This window comes from Phodopus roborovskii, unplaced genomic scaffold (assembly GCF_943737965.1).
Source record: "Phodopus roborovskii unplaced genomic scaffold, PHOROB, whole genome shotgun sequence".
NCBI lineage: Eukaryota > Metazoa > Chordata > Mammalia > Rodentia > Cricetidae > Phodopus > Phodopus roborovskii.
Window position 1 is genome coordinate 6,617,204 of NW_026126575.1, and position 18,724 is coordinate 6,635,927.

Below are 18,724 nucleotides of genomic sequence, written 5' to 3' on the forward strand. Positions count from 1 at the left end.
ATAAATGTTTGTTGATGAAACTCACCCAAACAAGGAGAAAAAGTACCTGTAATGAAGCAAAAGTCCATATCACTGAGCAATAGAGAGCAACTGATAACTATCTCAGATATTCTTTCTAGAATGTATTCTAGGCTAAACTTGGGATTCAGTTACACAAAGCATTTATATCCCTTCCCGTACAACTATTATTTTTTCCCATTTGATGTTAGCATTCTCTCAGTTTCTCTTTTGCCACAAGAGTGTAGTTGTCATCTAACAGTACTGTAAGAGAGAAAGACTCAAAGTTACACACCCAAACTGCCTCCTGAAGTTCAACTTTGGTGGAATAAAGAAGCCTCTTAATGATAGGTCTCTCTACTACAAGTCATGTTTCTTAAATAAGTCAAGCAGGGTGTAGGATGAAAACAGCTACACGAAACTGGAGTTGTGTCAACCTAGAAAGATCTTTCTACCAAAGAACAAATAACAAAGCGAACTAAGATGACACTGCACAAAAGGTATAACCAAGCTCCTCAGAACCATACAGGGGGACAAGAGGCCCCCAAAATATCACTAATACTCTTTCCACCCTTCTTTCTTACAAAGCATACATGCAATCTGCCCCAGCTCAGTAAGTGACAAGTATTCCACCCTTCTTTAGTGTAGAAGACAAAATCATGTCATCCTTCCTTTCTCTTACACAGTCCATCAAACTTTACCTTGAGATCACTACCAGATCTGTTGGCTGGCTTCCTCCACATCTGACAGCTGTATGAACCTGAACTCTGCCTTTATCACCTAAGCTTGCCTTTCTACAGTCTGCCAGTCAGAGCCTCCTGAGTGGCCTTCTGAAGTGCTAAGTCACAAGTGTGTCTCTCAGTACAAGGACTCAGCATCTTGCCAGGGATGATGGCAAGAGGGTTATGTATATTTGTGAGAGCTTACAGAGCTGTACATCAGCAGTCTAGGATTTTACTGCATAGCATCACTTTTTTTCAGACAAGTAAGCTGGACTACAGATGTGTGGAAAAGCTAAAGTTCCCATCTGATTACAATCCCCTATTACCTCTTCAACTTCATTGTCTAACACTCCCTTAACTCTTGTCCCACTCTGCCCCAGCCCACTGCCCTCTTTCATGGAGCATCAAACAAGGCAGGCAGACATCTGCCTCTTTGACTTTGAACTCACTAACACCCTGACTTCCAGAAGGAAAACAAACTTGTTCCAACTCATCTGGATTACCTTCCTGGTTGAAAACCGCCACTCATCTCCCACCTACACGCTCAATGCCCTTACCTTGTTGAACTCTGCCTTTTCTTCCCCCTTTCTGTTAAATCAATTTCAAACTCAAGGAATCCATCCTTTCATTCTTCTATTTGTCAAGAAACATAAGAAAATACCCCAAAGATGGCAGTTGTTAGGAAATACTGAATTCCTGAAGGTGAACAATGAGTACCTCAGTACACAAACACAGTTCACCCCTGCGGATTCAAGATTGCAGCAATGACTGCTAAATAAGTGGTTTGGCCTCTGTAACTTCCAAGTTCTCTGTAGGTTGGCCATTCGTTGCAATTGAGTGTCTTAAACTATACAAGAGGCCCTAGTAGACTATCTGCTCCTTAAATCAAGCTTAACAAGAGCTAATTTGGCTTTTCTGCTGCTATACCTCTCACCCTAGAAGGTGCACTGCACACAGCCACATACTCAGCAACAGAGCAGGCTTTCTGTGAGCAAAGAAAGAAGGTCTTGTCTGGGTCATGTATGAGCCTACATGGCAGATTTAGGGATAGGAAGTGAGAACAGCAGGCACAGAGAAGAGGCTCAGGCCAGATCCAAGCACCACAGTGGACAACAATACACAGAAACTTCCCTCAGTGCTCTTGGGAACTGAGAGGGATGGAGTGAGTGTCTGTAAGCATGCCACAAAAGCACTTACTACAGGTGAGAGCCCTTGGAACTGCTATTAGGTACGTAACATCAGAGACAGGCTCTGGGGTTGATGGAAGAGAATACCAGATCACTCTGAGCATGAAATCCAGGTCAAATACAACTTCTACAGAGAGCAAGCTTTGCCAAGGAAATTGCTGGGATTTCCCTTTGCATTCTGACCTCGTTACCTCATTTTCCCCACTTGAACCTCATAACAAGGTCATCATGAGCACAGACATCCATGGCAAGTACACAGTTATTACTGGTCTCAAGCCCCTTTTATGATCAATACTTAAATATGTGATTCAAGGGATTCAAGTTTTTCCAAAGAAGGACACACTTCAATCAGCAAGTCAACACTGGCATAGGCTATGACTTTAACTTCTTGAATTTTTGAAATTATGAGTGCAAATATCACACAAGTATTATACCTCTCATAGAGATATAATATGAACCCATAAATAATTTTAAAACACAAAGATAACATTAATACTAATCTAAGAGGGTGGAGAGACTGCCCTGTAGTTGAGTGTACACAACTCTCTCAGAGGACTTGGGTTGTCCTTCCAGCACCCATATTCACAACTGGCTGTAGTCCAGCTCTGCACTCATAAGCACATACTTACACACATACATAATTTAAAAAAAATAATATTTAAGAAAGAATTCACTAGGCAGTGGTGGTGCCTGCCTTTAATCCCAGGACTAGGGATTAAAGAGGCAGGTTGGATCTCTATGAGTTCAAGGCCAGCCTGGTCTACAAAGTAAGTTCCAGGATAGCCAGGGCTGTTACACAGAGGAATCCTACTTCAAAAACAAAACAAAACAAAAACAAACAAAAAACAAACAAACCAAAAAAGAAAGAATCCAAGCTAAACAAGTAAATTAACTAAACAATTAGTTTATTCGAAGTCAACATATTCAAACTACTGTAAGGTCAAGTCAGTCTAAGAATCATTACCATTGTGTCTTCCCTTCATTTGCTCTCACTGAGTCTTTACAATGTGCACTGTACCTTATCCTGTCACCAGATCTCAATTCAGATGTTTCATATCTGAAATGCCCCAACAGCTTCATGTGGCTTAAGACTGACTGACCCTGGACAGTGTGAGTGTATGTGTTAACTAAGCACTTTATTCTTCTGGACTCTATTGCTGCTCTCTGAGTCATGCTTTTTAACTATCTCAGAAGGGAGTTTGAAATTCCTCCTAATTTAGGACAGCATTAGTCTCAGCTCCCGATATCTCTTGGAATGCAGTTACTATATGAAGCAATGAGATAGTGGGAATGGGCTACTCTGTGTAATAGAGCTACATTGCAAACAATATTTGTGTTTTTCTGACCTCTAAGAGAAGTTGCTTCATTAAGCTTCCTTTTAACAGTGGTATTTCTTGCTAATAACAGACTAATGTATGTTGACTGTAAGGTCTTCAAACAGCTATACCAACAACAAACTTAACAAACAATTAACTAGCAACACAGGAGACATGAAGCAGGTAGAGTTAGTTCAAGAACCATCTTGCATGCCAATGTTCTAGAAAGGGGAGGCTTCTGTAGAACTGAGCTCCTGAAGGATGCTCTCAGCAAGGTTTGAAGGAGAGCACCTGCAGATGCATTCAGCATGGTGTAACTCCACCATACGAGAGCAGCTCTGACCATGAACAGGCCTCTCCTCGAAAGGCAAAGTCCAGCCTTTCCTGGCTCCAGAAAAGTGAGCTGGATCACCAAGGCATGAAAAGCAGTTCGATTTGCAGAGCTTTCCACAGCAACAGTGGTGTAAAGCTCAAAGCCAGACAGAACATAACCTAATAATTAACACATCCCAGGGGCTCTTTGACAGCTCCTATCCCTCCCTCCTTTACCCACAGGCCTCAAAGACACTTTTTGAAAGAAAGCAAACTGGCTTAAAGTTAACTTTCTCCCTTCCTGTGGAAAAAGGGAAGGTTGGTTGGAAGTATTGCTCGGCCTCCAGAATGAGCTATTATGACCTAGTTCTGCCTCACAGCTGACTCAGCTGAGACCAGCTGAGACAATGCTTTTCAGGAGGCCAGTGCTAGAGTTGGTGAGGCTCTGACAGGACCCTGCCAAAGTCAGCGATTTCTTCAAAATGAGGCCAGGTTATAAACAGCCTTGTTGCTGCTGCAAGAGAGCTAAACCAGCTAAGGCATACCTGTCCTCCCTAAAATCAACCAAGAAGCAATGGGCCACATACCCCGAGAGAGCTGGTCAGGAAGTCCCCTTCAGCACAGCCAAGACATCATTAACTTATCTGGAACTACACTGTTGGCTGATACTCTATCCCAGCAAAGAGAAACCCACAGGTGGGTTTCAGGCTATGGTTTTGTCCTTTAGAAAAGCATTAAGTAGATAGAAGGTGTATGCAAATACACTATGTCCCCAAATCTTGCTGTCAGACTCCCTAAAATTAAATCTAAATGAGTTTGTTAGCTAAAAGGTATTGATGACTCCAACACACACACACACACAAAAAAAAAAAAAAAAAAAAAAAAAAAAAAGAGGATACCCAAGACTTAATTTAGTGGCTAAAAGCCACATTTGCAATGGACTCACTGAGTAAACATCAACAATGTCATTCTATGTTCTTCATTCACCCAACAATTCTCTCTGCCTTTCAACTGCCAGCTATGAGCCAAACCCTGGAGCTGCAGTGGTAAGCAAAGGCCACCAAGGACTTCCCTTTAAGGACCTCACAGATCAGGTATAAGGAAGGCAGACAGGTAAAAAGAAGTTCACAGTAATCAGTAATATTTCCTGATTTGCTCAGTAAGTATACATTTTGTGTAAGGGTCTATTCATGACATGCTATTTAACATCAAGTTAGCAATTAGGCACTAAGACTACTGTATAAATGAAGGAGAGATTCAGAGAGGTGAAATGGGTGGCTAAGGTCATCTTTACAGCCAGAGAGTAAAACCAGGTAGGAACAACTTCTAGCAAAAACTTAAACAAACAAACAATTGAAAAAACCCATCACAAACGAAAGAAGAAGTGGAGAGCCATCTTGATATTTTATTTGTTAGCGAGTATCTATGTCTGCGTGAATGTCTGCACATACATAGGGGTGCCCATAGAGGCCACCAGAAGTTATCAGATACTCTGAAGCTGGAGTTACAGGCTGTTGTGATCTGCCTGACATGGGTGCTGAGAACCAAAAGCAGGTCCTCTGGAAGAGCAGTGTTCACTCACAATCACCGAGCCATCTTTCCAGACTTCATCTTGGTGCATCAAAAATAATCAGACAAACTAATGAATAGGGTTGACTGACAGTTTGTGTATTCCCTTAAAATTCTTGATTACAAACAACAACAGTTTTTAAATAGATAAAGAATTCATACACACAGCTCACCAAACAACATATACAGGCGGCAAATAAGCACATGTGGGCATGTTTAGCATCTATAATTGTCTGGAATTAGGACAAATTGCAACCACAGTATTAGAAAGACTAAGAAAAAGGTCTGGCAGGATAGCTGGAAATGTAAAGACACCTGCTGCCAAGCATAACAGCCTGACTCAAGCCCAGATCCCTGTGGTGGGAGGAAGGACTGAATCCTGTATGTCCCCTGTCTTCCATACATGTACTGAGAAGCTTCTATGTGTGCACACACAGACACACATGCACACGCACACACACACACACACACACACGATAAATATGCATTAAAAACATTCACACACTTATATTTTTTAAAAGACTAAGAAAATATTTAACTTTACAATATAGCTTGAGATTCTTTCATTTGAAATATTTGAGACAAGACTGTTTCAGAGTTCCCTGTCCTTTGTATTTTGAAGAATTGTGTAGCCTTTCCCAGTGCACATCTCTCATCTGAAAACTCAAAGTCTTAAAAGCAATGAAATCACAAAACTTTTCAAGTGTGGACATGACACTAAAAACCCATTATAGTTCAGCATTGGGATTAATAAGGAGGGATGCTCAACCTGTAACAAATACTAGAGAAATGCCAGGCATGGTGGTGCATGAATTTAATACCAGCACTTAGGTGGCAGAGGCAGGTAAATCTCTGAGTTCCAGGTCAGTCTGGTCAACATATTGAGTTCTACACCACCCAGAACTACATAGTAAGATCTTGTCTCAAAAACAAACAAAGCAAATGCTAGAAAAAACATACAACAGAGAGTCTTACACTGCCCACCATAGTGAGGATGCACCAGGTATATCCACTATAGAAGTGGGTAAGTTTCTCCTAGCATTAACCATGGATTTACCATGTCACCCAGAGATCTCAATCCTAGGCATTTTACAAACAGCTAAAAATCTAATTTGACAAAAACCCCTTGTGTGCTCATGTGGGTCCTCGCCCAGGAACTCTAAGCCATTCTCTTGCTTTCTGGAGCCTCCTTAATGACATTATTCATAATCTCATGAGTGAAATCAATTCAATAGTCCTTCAAGGGGTAAATAGACAAATGTACTGTGGTACATTCATAAAATGGAACAATCCACAGTAATACAAAGGAACTAATAGTGCAAGCAGCAACAGAGATGAGTCTTAACTCTATTTATTATGCAAATAAGCTGAATTCATTAGCTTAATACTAAATGATTCCATTTATATGGCATTTGGGATAAGTCAAAAATATTGGTAATACAAAACAGATATGGATGCCTGGGAATGGAAGGATACTGATTACTAAGGGCTAAGGAGGAAGGAATTCCTTGGGAGACTACAATGGTCTCCTTGAATGAATGGACAGGTTCAAGACTATATGTGACCTCCAAAACTCAGCACACCCCTACCCCTAACTGTAAGCAATTTTTTTAAGTGAATTAAACTCACTTCAAAAAAATTGAAGTTTTATTTTATTTTTATCTTTTTTCTTATTTTACATATTGATTTCAGTTCCCTCTCCCTCCTTCCCTCTTTCCTTCCCTCCCTCCCTCACGTGCCCCCCTCCCATTTCACCCCTCCCCCACTCCACAGGGAGGGTAATGCCTTCCAGGAGGGATCAACAAAATCTGTCAAGTCATTTGGAGTATGGACTAAGCCCTCCCTCCTGCCTCCAGATTAAAGGAGTATCTTTCCATGGGGAATGTGCTCCCAAATGCTTTTGTGCACCAGGGATACATCCTGGTTCCACTGTCAGAGGTCCCTTAGACTGCCCAGGCCTTCTAACTGAGACCCATGTTCAGGGGGTCTGAGTCGGTCCAATGCTGGTTTCCCAGCTATCATTCTGGGGAGCCCATTAGCTTCTCCTTGTTCAGGTCAGCTGTCTCTGTGGGTTTCTGTAGCCTGGTCTTGTCTTCCCTCTCTGCATCTGGATTCCTGTTTAGCTCAGTTTTTAGCTGTGGGCGTCTGCTTCTGTTTCTCCATCAGCTACTAGATGAGAGCTCTATGATGGTGGATAAGTTAGTCATCAATCTCATTATAAGGGAAGGGCATTTATGGTAGACTTTCCACTGTTGCTCAGAATGTTAGTTGGGGTCATCCTTGAAGGTCTCTGGACATTTCTCTAGAGTCAGAAAAATTGAAGTTTTTAACAACAACAAAAAACTAGCATTTCTTAGAGTCAGGCATGTGTGTGTGCGCACATACACAAGCACATACAAACACATGAACACAAATGCACACACTTAAAGCCATCTCAAACTAACATACGTTTTCTTAATGACAAATGTTGGAACATACACATTTTCAAACTGGCAAGAAACATAACAGACTTTTTTTTTTTTTTTAACACCCTTTTGCTGGTTGGCAAGCACAACAGTTCACTCCAACACCTTCATTCTGCATCCTGGAAAATGCAAACACAACACAGAGAGGCGTCTTGGGTAAGATACACAGGTTTTCCACAAATCTGGTAAGTCACAAATGCTGCCTTTGGAGAAAGTGTCTTTATAGAAAGGAAACTGTAACCTCCCCATGAATAAAGTCAAACCAACCCACACATGAAGTCAAACCTCAAGTAAATTACAACTGCATCTACTGCCTTGAAGTCCCATCCCTGATCCACTTCAGGGGGATCATTACGCAAGGAAGGTACCACTGTGCTGAGCACCTTGTTACTTTCATGCTGTCTGCAGAAAATAAAACATGCCCCATCCCATGTCTTTGCATCACACATAGCAACACAAGAAAACTCACGAGGAACAATTAGATTCCTCAGTGCATGGCAAGACCAGCTGTCCTGTAGGGTTGGGTGAGGAATATATCTAGAATTCTTTTCTCCAAACACATGTGGGTCTCCTAGGTTCCAGAGCAGTTCTCTTTCCTGAACGGTCCCAGAGCTCTGCTCATCTGCCTACCAAAGATTCACTGAAAACCCCTATTACAAGCAATTCAAAGCATGAAATGAAAATTGATGCTTTCAGCTCATGTAATGATGAAAATGGGAAACTGCCAGAAACTCCATGTTCCTTAATTTTCCATGTCACATTTCAAGAATGCAGATAGCAGCGTGTCATATGAGATAAGAGAATGGACTAAGGGTGAAGCATTCTTTCCCAAATTTGACCCCATTAAAGCAGAGCATCTGCAATAAAAGTAAGTCTGGCAAGGATGTATTAACATAAGAAGAGAAAAAAATACAGTCTTCAAAATCAGCACCAACCAGAGCCAAGAATGGAAAGTGCACATTAAAACAATGCATCCCATGTCCTTCAGAGTGGATCAGATCATACAAGTGAGATGGGCAACCCAAGGTCTAGCTCTAAAAATGATGGAATTGAACTAAAATACTCACAATCCTTCTACAGTATTATGGTTCATAGTCTTAGGAACTGAGATGGGGTGGGGGGGCGGAATGTGCTGCCTTTCTTCTTCCATTAAACAAGAGTTCTCTGAGGGCAAGAATTGTTAACCACTGTACTGCAGAAATATAACAGACTGCATGGGATGAATTTAATGTGTTAGCCAAATTTCTGTCGAACAAATCAATGAAATATTTTAGAAGATGTTTGCCTTCCTCCATTCAAATATCATGTTTTGTAACTACACTGAGTTGATTACATGATACATCCTAGAATCCCATAAAAAAGTATGGGACACTGCCCTTAACCTTAGACTATGCTCAAGGTAGAGAAATAAATATTTGCTTGAAAAGAAAGCCATCTATACAATCTGGGATTCCTTGTCTACATGAAGAGTTTGGAGCTGGGTAGATCAGATTATATAATGTATCATATTAAGGTTTAAGTATGAAACTTATCAGAAGGCTCCTGTGTTAAAAGCATTGTATTCAATGCAATGTCCAAAGGTAGGTCTTTGGGGGTGTTTAAATGATGGGTGTTCTAATAGATCAACAGATGAATATGACATTATTGGGAAGCAAGGAACAGAGGAAGTAGAATGTGAGGCATGTCTTTGAAAGATCTAGCTTCCCCTGGTTCCTTCTTCTCCACCAGTGAAGTTTCTTTCCCCTGCCACGCCCTTCCAGACAAATTTCTGCTTCACCATTGCTTGCCAGTTGGTGATGGTAGACTGAAACCTCTGAACTCGCCTACATGCTGTGTTGACTTGCTGTGTGACATACCACACATAGGGATAGCTTCCTAAAAGTGTGAAGCTAGGACCTGAGTCAAGATTAACACTTGCAGAGTGAGATTCATTTCTGAAGCAAACAAGAAGGATAAACAATGAGGTACTTCTGAGGTTATAAGCACTGACAAGGCCTAAACTCCTACTTACCATCTTCCACATCTGCTCAAAGCAGTCACAGGTTCATAAAAACACTCTCACTTAGCTGGGCATCTCCACTTAAATGCCCTGTGTGACCTTTCAATTCCTCTGGTCACTCTTCCTAGAACCAACCAATGTCATTTCCAACTCCACCTCTCCCTTGTATTTCTCATCCCATTACTCACTAAGTCCTTCAGATTTTACTGAATAATTGGGCTCAGTACTTTTATTTTAGTCATAGATTCCTTGTAAATGTCCCTGCATTAACTTCAAACTTTAAATCAAGGGTTAACAAACTTTCTTCAATCAAATAGTTCAGGGTTGGTGGGTTCTACATTCTATGCTACAGGCACCATGTCCTATAGTGACAGCACAAAAACAGGGAAAAAAAGAAGGTCATGTCCCAAATAAAGACAATATGCAAAAACAAGCAAACCCACAACCCAAAGAAGGAAACAAACAATGGATCATATTTGGCCAGAAGGTCACGGAGATGGCCTCTACCTTAGCTGGCTGCCAGAGTCATTTTCAAAAATGTAAGCAAGCAATTCCTTCTGTTTAAATTTCTCTAAGATTTCCAAGGCAGTTCTAAAACTGATGTCCTGGCAGGACATATGAGTGTCACTAAGTCCCTACCATGACAGTCCCTCACAACTCTTATAAACTGCACAGACCACAATGAGTGGCTTTGTAGAAATACCAGCCTCTCTTCAAGATGGGCACATGACTAGGTGTCTTCTGCCTTTCTATTCTCTGGTCTTCAAAACTGCCAGCAGAGCTTCCTATGCCACAAAGCCATCCTTGACCTGAATTCCAGCCACAGCAACTATACTCACTTTTGCATAGTTCATGTGACAGTATGTCATCATCCCCCACAGATTTATTTCCCACCACCAATTCCACTGGATTCTGAGTGAGGAAAAAGGGCCACACTTGATGCAACCAGGCCCTACTACTATCTCCTCGTAGTTGAGACACATTAAGTGTTTGTTTCATTAATTAGGAAGAAGGTCCTCAATCAACCTTGCATAATTTTTTTAAAGAAATCTGAATTCACTGGACACTTTATCTTGGCTGTGCCAACTATTTTAATTTAGCACTAGCAACTAAAACTTGTCCACATGTCAGAATGCACTGCTCTTTCTGAGGATGATATAATGGCATAATTTAAAATTTCCCCTTTTACAGAAGATGTGCTTTAAAACTGCTCCTTGGCAGTCTCCCCATTAGTCTTTAATTAGCTGCTTGAACAATGCTGAGTATGTTACATCTTCCTGCAGAAAGCTAAGTCCTCAGGCAATTAGTTTGTCCTGCTAAATATGGCCTGTGCTACCACTGTGCCCATGGTAGGCAAACTTTCACAGAGGGGAGCAAATTCTTACATCTTCCAGAACCTGAACAGAAACCTCTGAGGCTGAGAACATGAGAGGTCTGAGTAAAGACCGTATTTATTATAAATACTTATATATGTCGACCATACTTATACACAGCATTTTTTTCTACCACCCTGTGCAACTTTTAAAGATTGATTATACTCAGTTTGAGGGAAGTGGAAGCAAAATGAAAACTTGCACACACTGACAAGAATGTGCATTGTGACATTCCTTAGTAGAGGCATTTCTAATCCTAAAACATGCATTCTCTAAGGTTAGAGGAATGGCTCAGTTGGAAAGTGCTTGCTTTGCAAGCAAGAAAATCTGAGCTGGATCTACATAACCCACATAGGAATGCCAGGCATAGTGCTACCAGCTTGTAATCTTAATGCTGGGCTGGCAGTGACAGGTGGATCCCTGGAGCCTAATCAGTAAGTTTCAGGCCAATGAAAAACTCTGTCTCCAAGGTGGTGAACAGGATTCCTGAAGATGACACCAGAGGTTGTCCACAGCCTCCACATACACCTTCACATGCATGCATGTGTACCTGAACACATGTATTCTCACACAAATGAACATACACAAATGCACACATGCATAGAATACACATAGCCTTTGCATTCACCTATGTCAGGTACCTCAGAAGTCGAACCTCCAGGAAGTCTCCAGAAAGTTGCAAGTAGGTACAAAGCTATGGCTCTAACAGTTTTGCCATAGGATTGATTGATCTAGCCAATGATAGCCTAAGTCATGGCATAATGGAGGTTTCTATAAACTCCAGATCATAAAGTTCTAAGTGGAGGACACAGATAGAAGCCTCCAGAGAGACTCCATGTAGCTACGGGGAGATAGGATGCTAGGCTTTCTATCTCTGTCTACATAAACCCCTGATCTAATAAGGTACCTCCCATTCACTAACTCCTAGGGTGAACTCCTGACCTAAACCACAAGATAACGCCTTTTCAGCTTCCCCCATATGATTAAGCTAAAAAAGCAAAACCAAACAAACCATCAAATTCAAACAATTACCCTTAAAAAATAAAAAATAAAGCTGGGCAGTGGTGGCACATACCTTTAATCCCAGCACTGGAAGGCAGAGGTAGGTGGATCTCCCAAGTTCAAGTTCAAGGCCAGCCTAGTATACACAGGAAGCCCAGGACTACAGAGAAACCCTGTCTCAAAAAAACAAAAATAAAAATAAAAAAATAGGGAGGTGGTGGCTGGCACATGCCTTTAATCCCAGCACTCGGGAGGCAGAGGCAGAGTTAGAGGCCAGTCTGGTCTACAGAAGAAGTTCCAGAATAGGCTCCAAAAAAAGCTACACAGAGAAGCTACCCTGTCTTGAAAAATAAAACAAACAAATAAAAAAAAAAAAAAAAAACAAACAAAAACTCAGAGTCATTCTTTATCCCTCCATGCCTTCAGCACACCTCTCCTCTGAGCAGAAGACAGTGACAGCTTCCTAGTTGTATTCCCTGCTTCCACTCTTCCAGATAGCTTAGCACACTGCCCACAGTGAGGCTTTCCACCATCAAGAGCAGACTGCATTCTGGTCAGGACCCTGTCATGGCTACTATTCATTTTGAGTAGTGTGGTTGTGCCCTAAAATGCAGCTTTCCACACTTCTTCCCATCATCTCAACTCCAACCATTCTCATCTTCTTGCTACTTCTCTAAAAGTGCAGTTAGCACATCTGCTGCAGTGTCCGTACTGGCCTATTCATCACCCAGATATAGTTCCTTCCCTAACTCTGCCAACTTTTTTTATTTCCTTGCCTATGGGGCCTAACTTGACACCTTAAAGACCCTATTCAAAACTGCAACACACCTAATGCCCAAGTTCCTGGATTTTTCCTCTCCTCTTCTCCTCCCTTATCATATCTGCACCATTTTGCACTCTAAATTACTGAGTATTGCCAAATTCCCTGACTGTAACACAGACCCCATGCTGGACCTTCATCCTTGAGTTTGATCATAAATCCTGAGCATCCAATAGTTCTCAGAACAGAAATATTGTGAAATTAATATTTGCTGAACGTTTCATCTATCTTATGACTAAATGAGCCAGCTCAAGCATGAAGCAGCGTAAAAACACAGATTTCAATAATGACTAGAAAGCAGGAAGTAGGCAAACGTGTACTGACACGGAAAGTTGTTCAGATGTGATTGATGGTAACAAGAAAAGGCAAGTGGAACTTGGATGCTGGGCTAGTTACTGTATATCAATCTGGGAGGGAAAGAGACACCAACCCAAAGTCCAAGCATCAAAATAAAAATTAAAAAGCATTATAGCACTTTGCCCTATACATAGAGCGTTTGCTACCAAATTTTTGGCAAAGATACTTTAATTAATTAAGATGTCAATTTCAGGTAGAAAACAGGAATAAAAGCTGCCTATGCATATATTATTGCAGAAATTTGAAAGCGTGCGCACGCACACACGCACACACACACACACACATACACACTCCTTTTGAGATACAAGACTGAGGTCAGCTGAAATTATATATTATATTTATCTTTGTAACTGGTCTTATTTGTAAGCAATCAAGTCAACTTTTGTTTTGATCACTACAATAGCTTTTGGGAATAAACTTCACACAGATAAAGTATTTCCTTTTCAATAATCATTTCTACCTTATCCCCCTTTTTCTACCTTGACTAGACTAAATCAACATGGGTCTAACTCAAGCTTAAGAAGCTCAGGGAGATCTAGTGGGCTTTGCTCACTATGCTACAGTCTTTGACGTCTAAAGAGTAGGTACCTACATATGTACTACTTCCAGAGTGATATTATCACTAGACAGAGGATGTCAATGACATAAGGGTCCAAGAAACCATAAAGAGAAACAGCAAAGTCTTCCATAAACCCAGGTGCTAAGCATCATTAAAACAAGCTAAATGTTTACAGACTAGGGCTTCCCTTTCAGGCCTATACTTAGTATTTTTAAAGCAATACTCTTTGGCCTTGCTCCACAATTAATTAGAAAATTGTGGCACTTACTGCTTTTCGGTAAGTTATTTCATATAGCTGTTGTCAAATTTGTGGATTCACATGGATCTAATCTTTTCTATGGAACAGAAATATACCCCATACAATAATTCAGTATTACCCTGAAGATCAATTGAACAATGAGCAGAAAGAAAGTGCTTTATTTCCTATAGAATATGGGATCAACTATCTAGCTTGCAGAAGAGAACAGGCATCTTTAAATGCAGGGGACCCATCTCTCCTTTCTCTATATTTGAAATGATTTTTTCATGTATTGGCAGAAGTATCAGCGCTCTAGCGCTCAGATCAAACTTCAAAATGACTACCCAGGGTTCCTGGTGTGTCCACTCACTCAAGTATGTACTCAATATGTATTATGTACTAAGAACCAGGATTCAGAAAGGAAATGGCAATACATAAATAAAATAAAATAAAATAAAATAAAAACTCTACAAACAAGGGTGTATATCACAAAGAAAAGAAGCCTATGCCTGAGGACTTTTTCTTTCCTTTTGAGTCAGATATCCACATATATTGAAGAGGGTTGAGTCTAGTGGGACATTTTCAAGCCTGGGGTCTCTCTTTACTTTCATGTTTGGACTTTTTCAAACATCATAGTAAATGTCAAACAACATTTTCCAATTGATTTTTTGCCTCAATCTGGCATCTGTTGTAACTTCAAAGATGTCAATCTCTTTGGAAGAAAAGAATTAAATGAGCAACCAGAGCCCAAGGTGTGTATAAGGAATATACCCAACTAAAATTGAGTATTCACATGGTATTCAGTCATCAACTCACTAGACTCTTGGGACAAATGGAAGAAGAGTCAGTTTATAAGTAAAAGAGCAGAGACAGAAAGGTCACCAAAGAGAAACAAACAACACACTGCCATGCTTGGGAAGCACTGCTTAGCCATAATCCCCCTATTGTGGGCATCTCTGAGGAGTTGTGGAGATGTGCTGGGGGCCAACAATGGCAGAAACTTTTCTACTTCTAGAGTGGGAATCCAAACGACCTTTGGAGCAAGTGTTCCTAACACTTCAGAAGACAGAAAGCCAAGAGAAGACCTACTGTCTGTTGCACGGGCATCTGCACAGTTCCCAAGTCAATTGCTGGTGCTGCTGCCTTTTCTTTCCACCAGACTTCTCAAAAATGCTATGACAGTTTGTCTGGTGCCAGAGGGTGTCAGTATGACTGTGAGGGATGTGCTTACATTCAAATATTTGGGGTCTGATTATCAACATAAAAAACATTTTTTAAAAGAGAAAATAAACATCCTGGGAGAAAAATGGTTACCAAATGAACTGAATTTTGCCAGAAAAATAGAATTGCAAAGGAAAAAAAAAAACCCACTTGACTAGAGAGTTGTCTTTGATCCTGCTTTTTGTGATATTTGCACCTCTATAGTCATTAATTACTTGAGATAGTCTTTTACATTTAGACCTAAGTGTCTGCACACCCTGTTCCCTACAGAAAGGCTAATAAGCCAAAATCAGAGAAACACACTGAACTACATATTAATTAGTAAAGACATATCATGGAATAGGACATTTCAGTTGTTGTCACCTTAGCTGCTTTAAAGACACTGCTTAGGTGCAAAGAGAAATGACAACCTTTTATTTATTACTTGTTTGTTCACTTTAGTACTAATCAATCAGTGTTTGACTTGTTTGCAAATGTTCTTCTTTAGTCTTTCTTTTACTTCTAGCCACATGAGAAGATTGAAATTGGATTCACTACTGGAAATGTTCTTGATGCACACCAGCTACAGCCATGGCTTCTTTGGTACTAATAACTCATGGACTGCTATCTTAAGCATCAGAATGGCTCATCTATAGCTGTGTATCACAGAAACAGTCTCAGAGTGGAATCAATCCAGTGGATGCTTGCTCCACTGGGACACACTCTGGATCACACATGGACGCTCTAGTCTTCTTGGGAAAAATTCTGTAACATACACAATTGCCCCTGCTCTCTGCTCAACAAGTACCAGCAGGTAAACCTTAGGTCTAAGTGCAGTGAAGGGGAAAAAGAAAAAAAGAAAAGAAAATAATAGGTCAAGTCTACCTCTGTAGTAAAAACACAAGTGAGCCAGAGACAATATCAAACATTTTCTTCAAGGCATTGCCATAGAAACACAACTTGAATTTTGTAGCCTGAGAGACTCCGGAGGGAAGCAAAACAGAAATGCTCCAACTTTTAACTTGGTAGGGTAGGGTGCGGTGGGAATGGGAGAGGTGGTGGTCAGAGATGGGTCCCAGCAGCAATCCTTCCTTCTGCCCCATCTTCTTCCCCAAAGCCCACAGCAGAAAGTCAGCCAGGGTCAGAGGCATACTGTTTCTATTTGCTCAGCTGAGAAATGGAGGAATCAAGACACTGTTGATACCATTAATCTGCTCAAGCTTTTCACAGCACTAAAATTCATAGGCAAGCTAGGCCTTATTGACCAGGTACTATACAAGTCCAATCATGAAAAGAATCTGAACATACATCTGATCAATGCAGGATTCCAAAGTTCTGGTAAAACATCAATCTTCAGAAGGCACTGACTGGTCTTATAAATGATAAAATGTATGCTTTTCTAAACAAATGCATTTTTCTCAGAACCCCAAAAGGCAATGTTAGTCTATGTTAAAATTGCAGTTATATATAAAACCACAGTTAAATATTTTCAACATAAAGTCACCCACCCCTTCCTCTGCAAAGCTTTTAGTTTTCATCTTAGCCTCCAATGAGAACATCTGAACCTTTTGAACACTGAATAGGTTCTAGTCAAGAGTAGTAAAAACAAGCGAGCAAGCAAACAACAAAACCAGCAAGGGTTATTTGACCAATGCATAGTCCTAACTAAAAAGCCTCCTAAATGATTCTCAATGGAGAGGGCTCTAGGCATAGTCAACTCTTGAGAAGAGAAAGAGGCCTATCCTTAATCCTTACAAATAAACAACACATACCCTCAAACCATTTAGTTCAGACACAAATCCACTCCCTTTGTGTGGAAGGCCAACTCTGTGGTTGACACAGCTTCCTTGCACACTTCACTGCCCCCTTGGTACTCAGGTCAGACAGATTAGGGTTTGAGAAGAGGAAGGTACACCCTCCTGCCTCTTTAGAAAATAAGGATCCCAGCCTTCTAGGATTGACCCATTAAGAACCAGCTAGGGAGCACAGCCCTTCAGGTCCCAAACACTCACAAGCCAGACTCCGTATTCCTCTATTTACTGATGCCCACAGTCAAGCATACCTTACCTAGATGAGACAGAGCTCTCACAAACACATGTTAATTTCCAGGAAGCAAACTTAAAAAAACCTTCTGCATGGACATTCCTCCTTTTAAAACTGGGGGAAAGGAGAGAGGGGATGGTGGTCCTTTCCTTCTTTATTTTCTTGAGAGCTTGCAAAGCTCTTCCAAAGTGCAAAGGCATTTGCCTACTACCGCCAGGAGAAGCAGCTCTCTTGTCTCCCCGCCTACTCCAGCCTGGGCGCCGGAACAATGCTGCAACACGCATTTACCAACACCTGCTGGAGCCTATTAATATGCACGGGGGCCTAAGGCTTTCCCCCTCCCCTTCCTCTGCCCTCCACACTGAGCAAGCTTTCATCTCCTCCTTTACCATCCATCAGGAACTCATTTCGGCGGTCCCCCTCCCCCTCCCATCCCTAGTCCCCATTCAGCAAAGCCTGGGGGCCGCCCCTCGCTCTGGCTCCCCAAGCCCAGGCTGACTAGCACACTTTGGAATGCACTTCATTAAAATTTAGCTGCCCGATTCCAACCTGCAATGCGGAGGAGGCAATACAAAGCGCACGCCACACTTCCTCCAGCATCCCTTTCAAAAGCCCTATTGTTCGCCAGGCATCTGCTCTGGAGCCCAGCCTCTCCCTACCCACTGACCTCTGATTTTTTTTTCCTTCCCTGCTTCTCCTCCCACCCTGCCCAGCCAAATGGGGCCTGCCTGCCCGTTGAATTAAAACGCAGCCTCGGCCATCTGGCCCTCCCAAGCTGGCCCAGTCTCCCCTCCTCCCTGGTCCACACACCACACATGGCATCTTCACCTCCATGGATGTTCCCACAACCCAAGCGCAAACCTCCGGTGGCAGGCGCCCCCGTCGTCGCCCGCCTGATCCCAGCCTTCTTCTAGTGGCCGAGCGTTCGAATCCAGAGGTGGGAAGGGGACTGCCAGGAGGAGATCATGGACTTGTACTTGCCTGCAAAAGCCCAGCCAATCGCCAAGATTAATCCTTCCTTTTGTGCGCCTGAAAGAGCCTCCCACCACGCTGGTCCTCGGCTCCGCAGCGGCTGTAAGGAGAGGCGGGGGTGGGGAGTGGGATCTGAACCCTTTCCTAAGATATCTGGGGGCTCCTTGGCCACCTGACCACCGAGTGGGTTTTCCAGGGCACAGGCTCTGGCTGGAGGAGCAGCTGATGTGCGACAAGGGAGAGAAGATGCTCAAGCTTGCGCCTTTTATATCACTGGCGACATTTCTAACACATGACAACAATTTCCATCTGTATTTAAGCCGGGAGTGTGAAAAAAGCGCATTACATCACAGAGCCAGGGTTCTTAGAGGCTGCCGGATATCTAGGCCAGGGGGGATTAGGGCTGCACCTGTGAAGGGGGCGGGAGGGGGCGGGACCCAGCTAGCTCCCCTACCAGGTCATGTCAAGTCCCCACCACCCGATTGGTCCTAGGGAGCCCTTGGCCAAGGAAAGGCGGGAAATCGGGTTGTCCCATTTGCTAAGGACTGGCAGCTGAGTGGACAGATGGGATGAGGGCTTGGGGGTATCATAAG

General features: G+C 42.1%; 1 protein-coding gene across 19 annotated transcripts in view; it reads right to left on the reverse strand.

Moving 5' to 3' along the window:
• Positions 1-18,724, reverse strand: part of Magi1 (membrane associated guanylate kinase, WW and PDZ domain containing 1) — a 576,610-nt gene that overhangs the window by 190,763 nt on the left and 367,123 nt on the right. The window contains exon 1 of one of the 19 annotated variants that reach the window (XM_051203418.1): positions 18,141-18,373. The exons of the other annotated variants lie outside the window; for them this stretch is intronic. The gene's annotated coding sequence lies outside the window, so the exon portion shown is untranslated. Of the gene's footprint in view, positions 1-18,140; positions 18,374-18,724 lie in introns of those variants that run through there. 19 annotated transcript variants of the gene reach the window in all.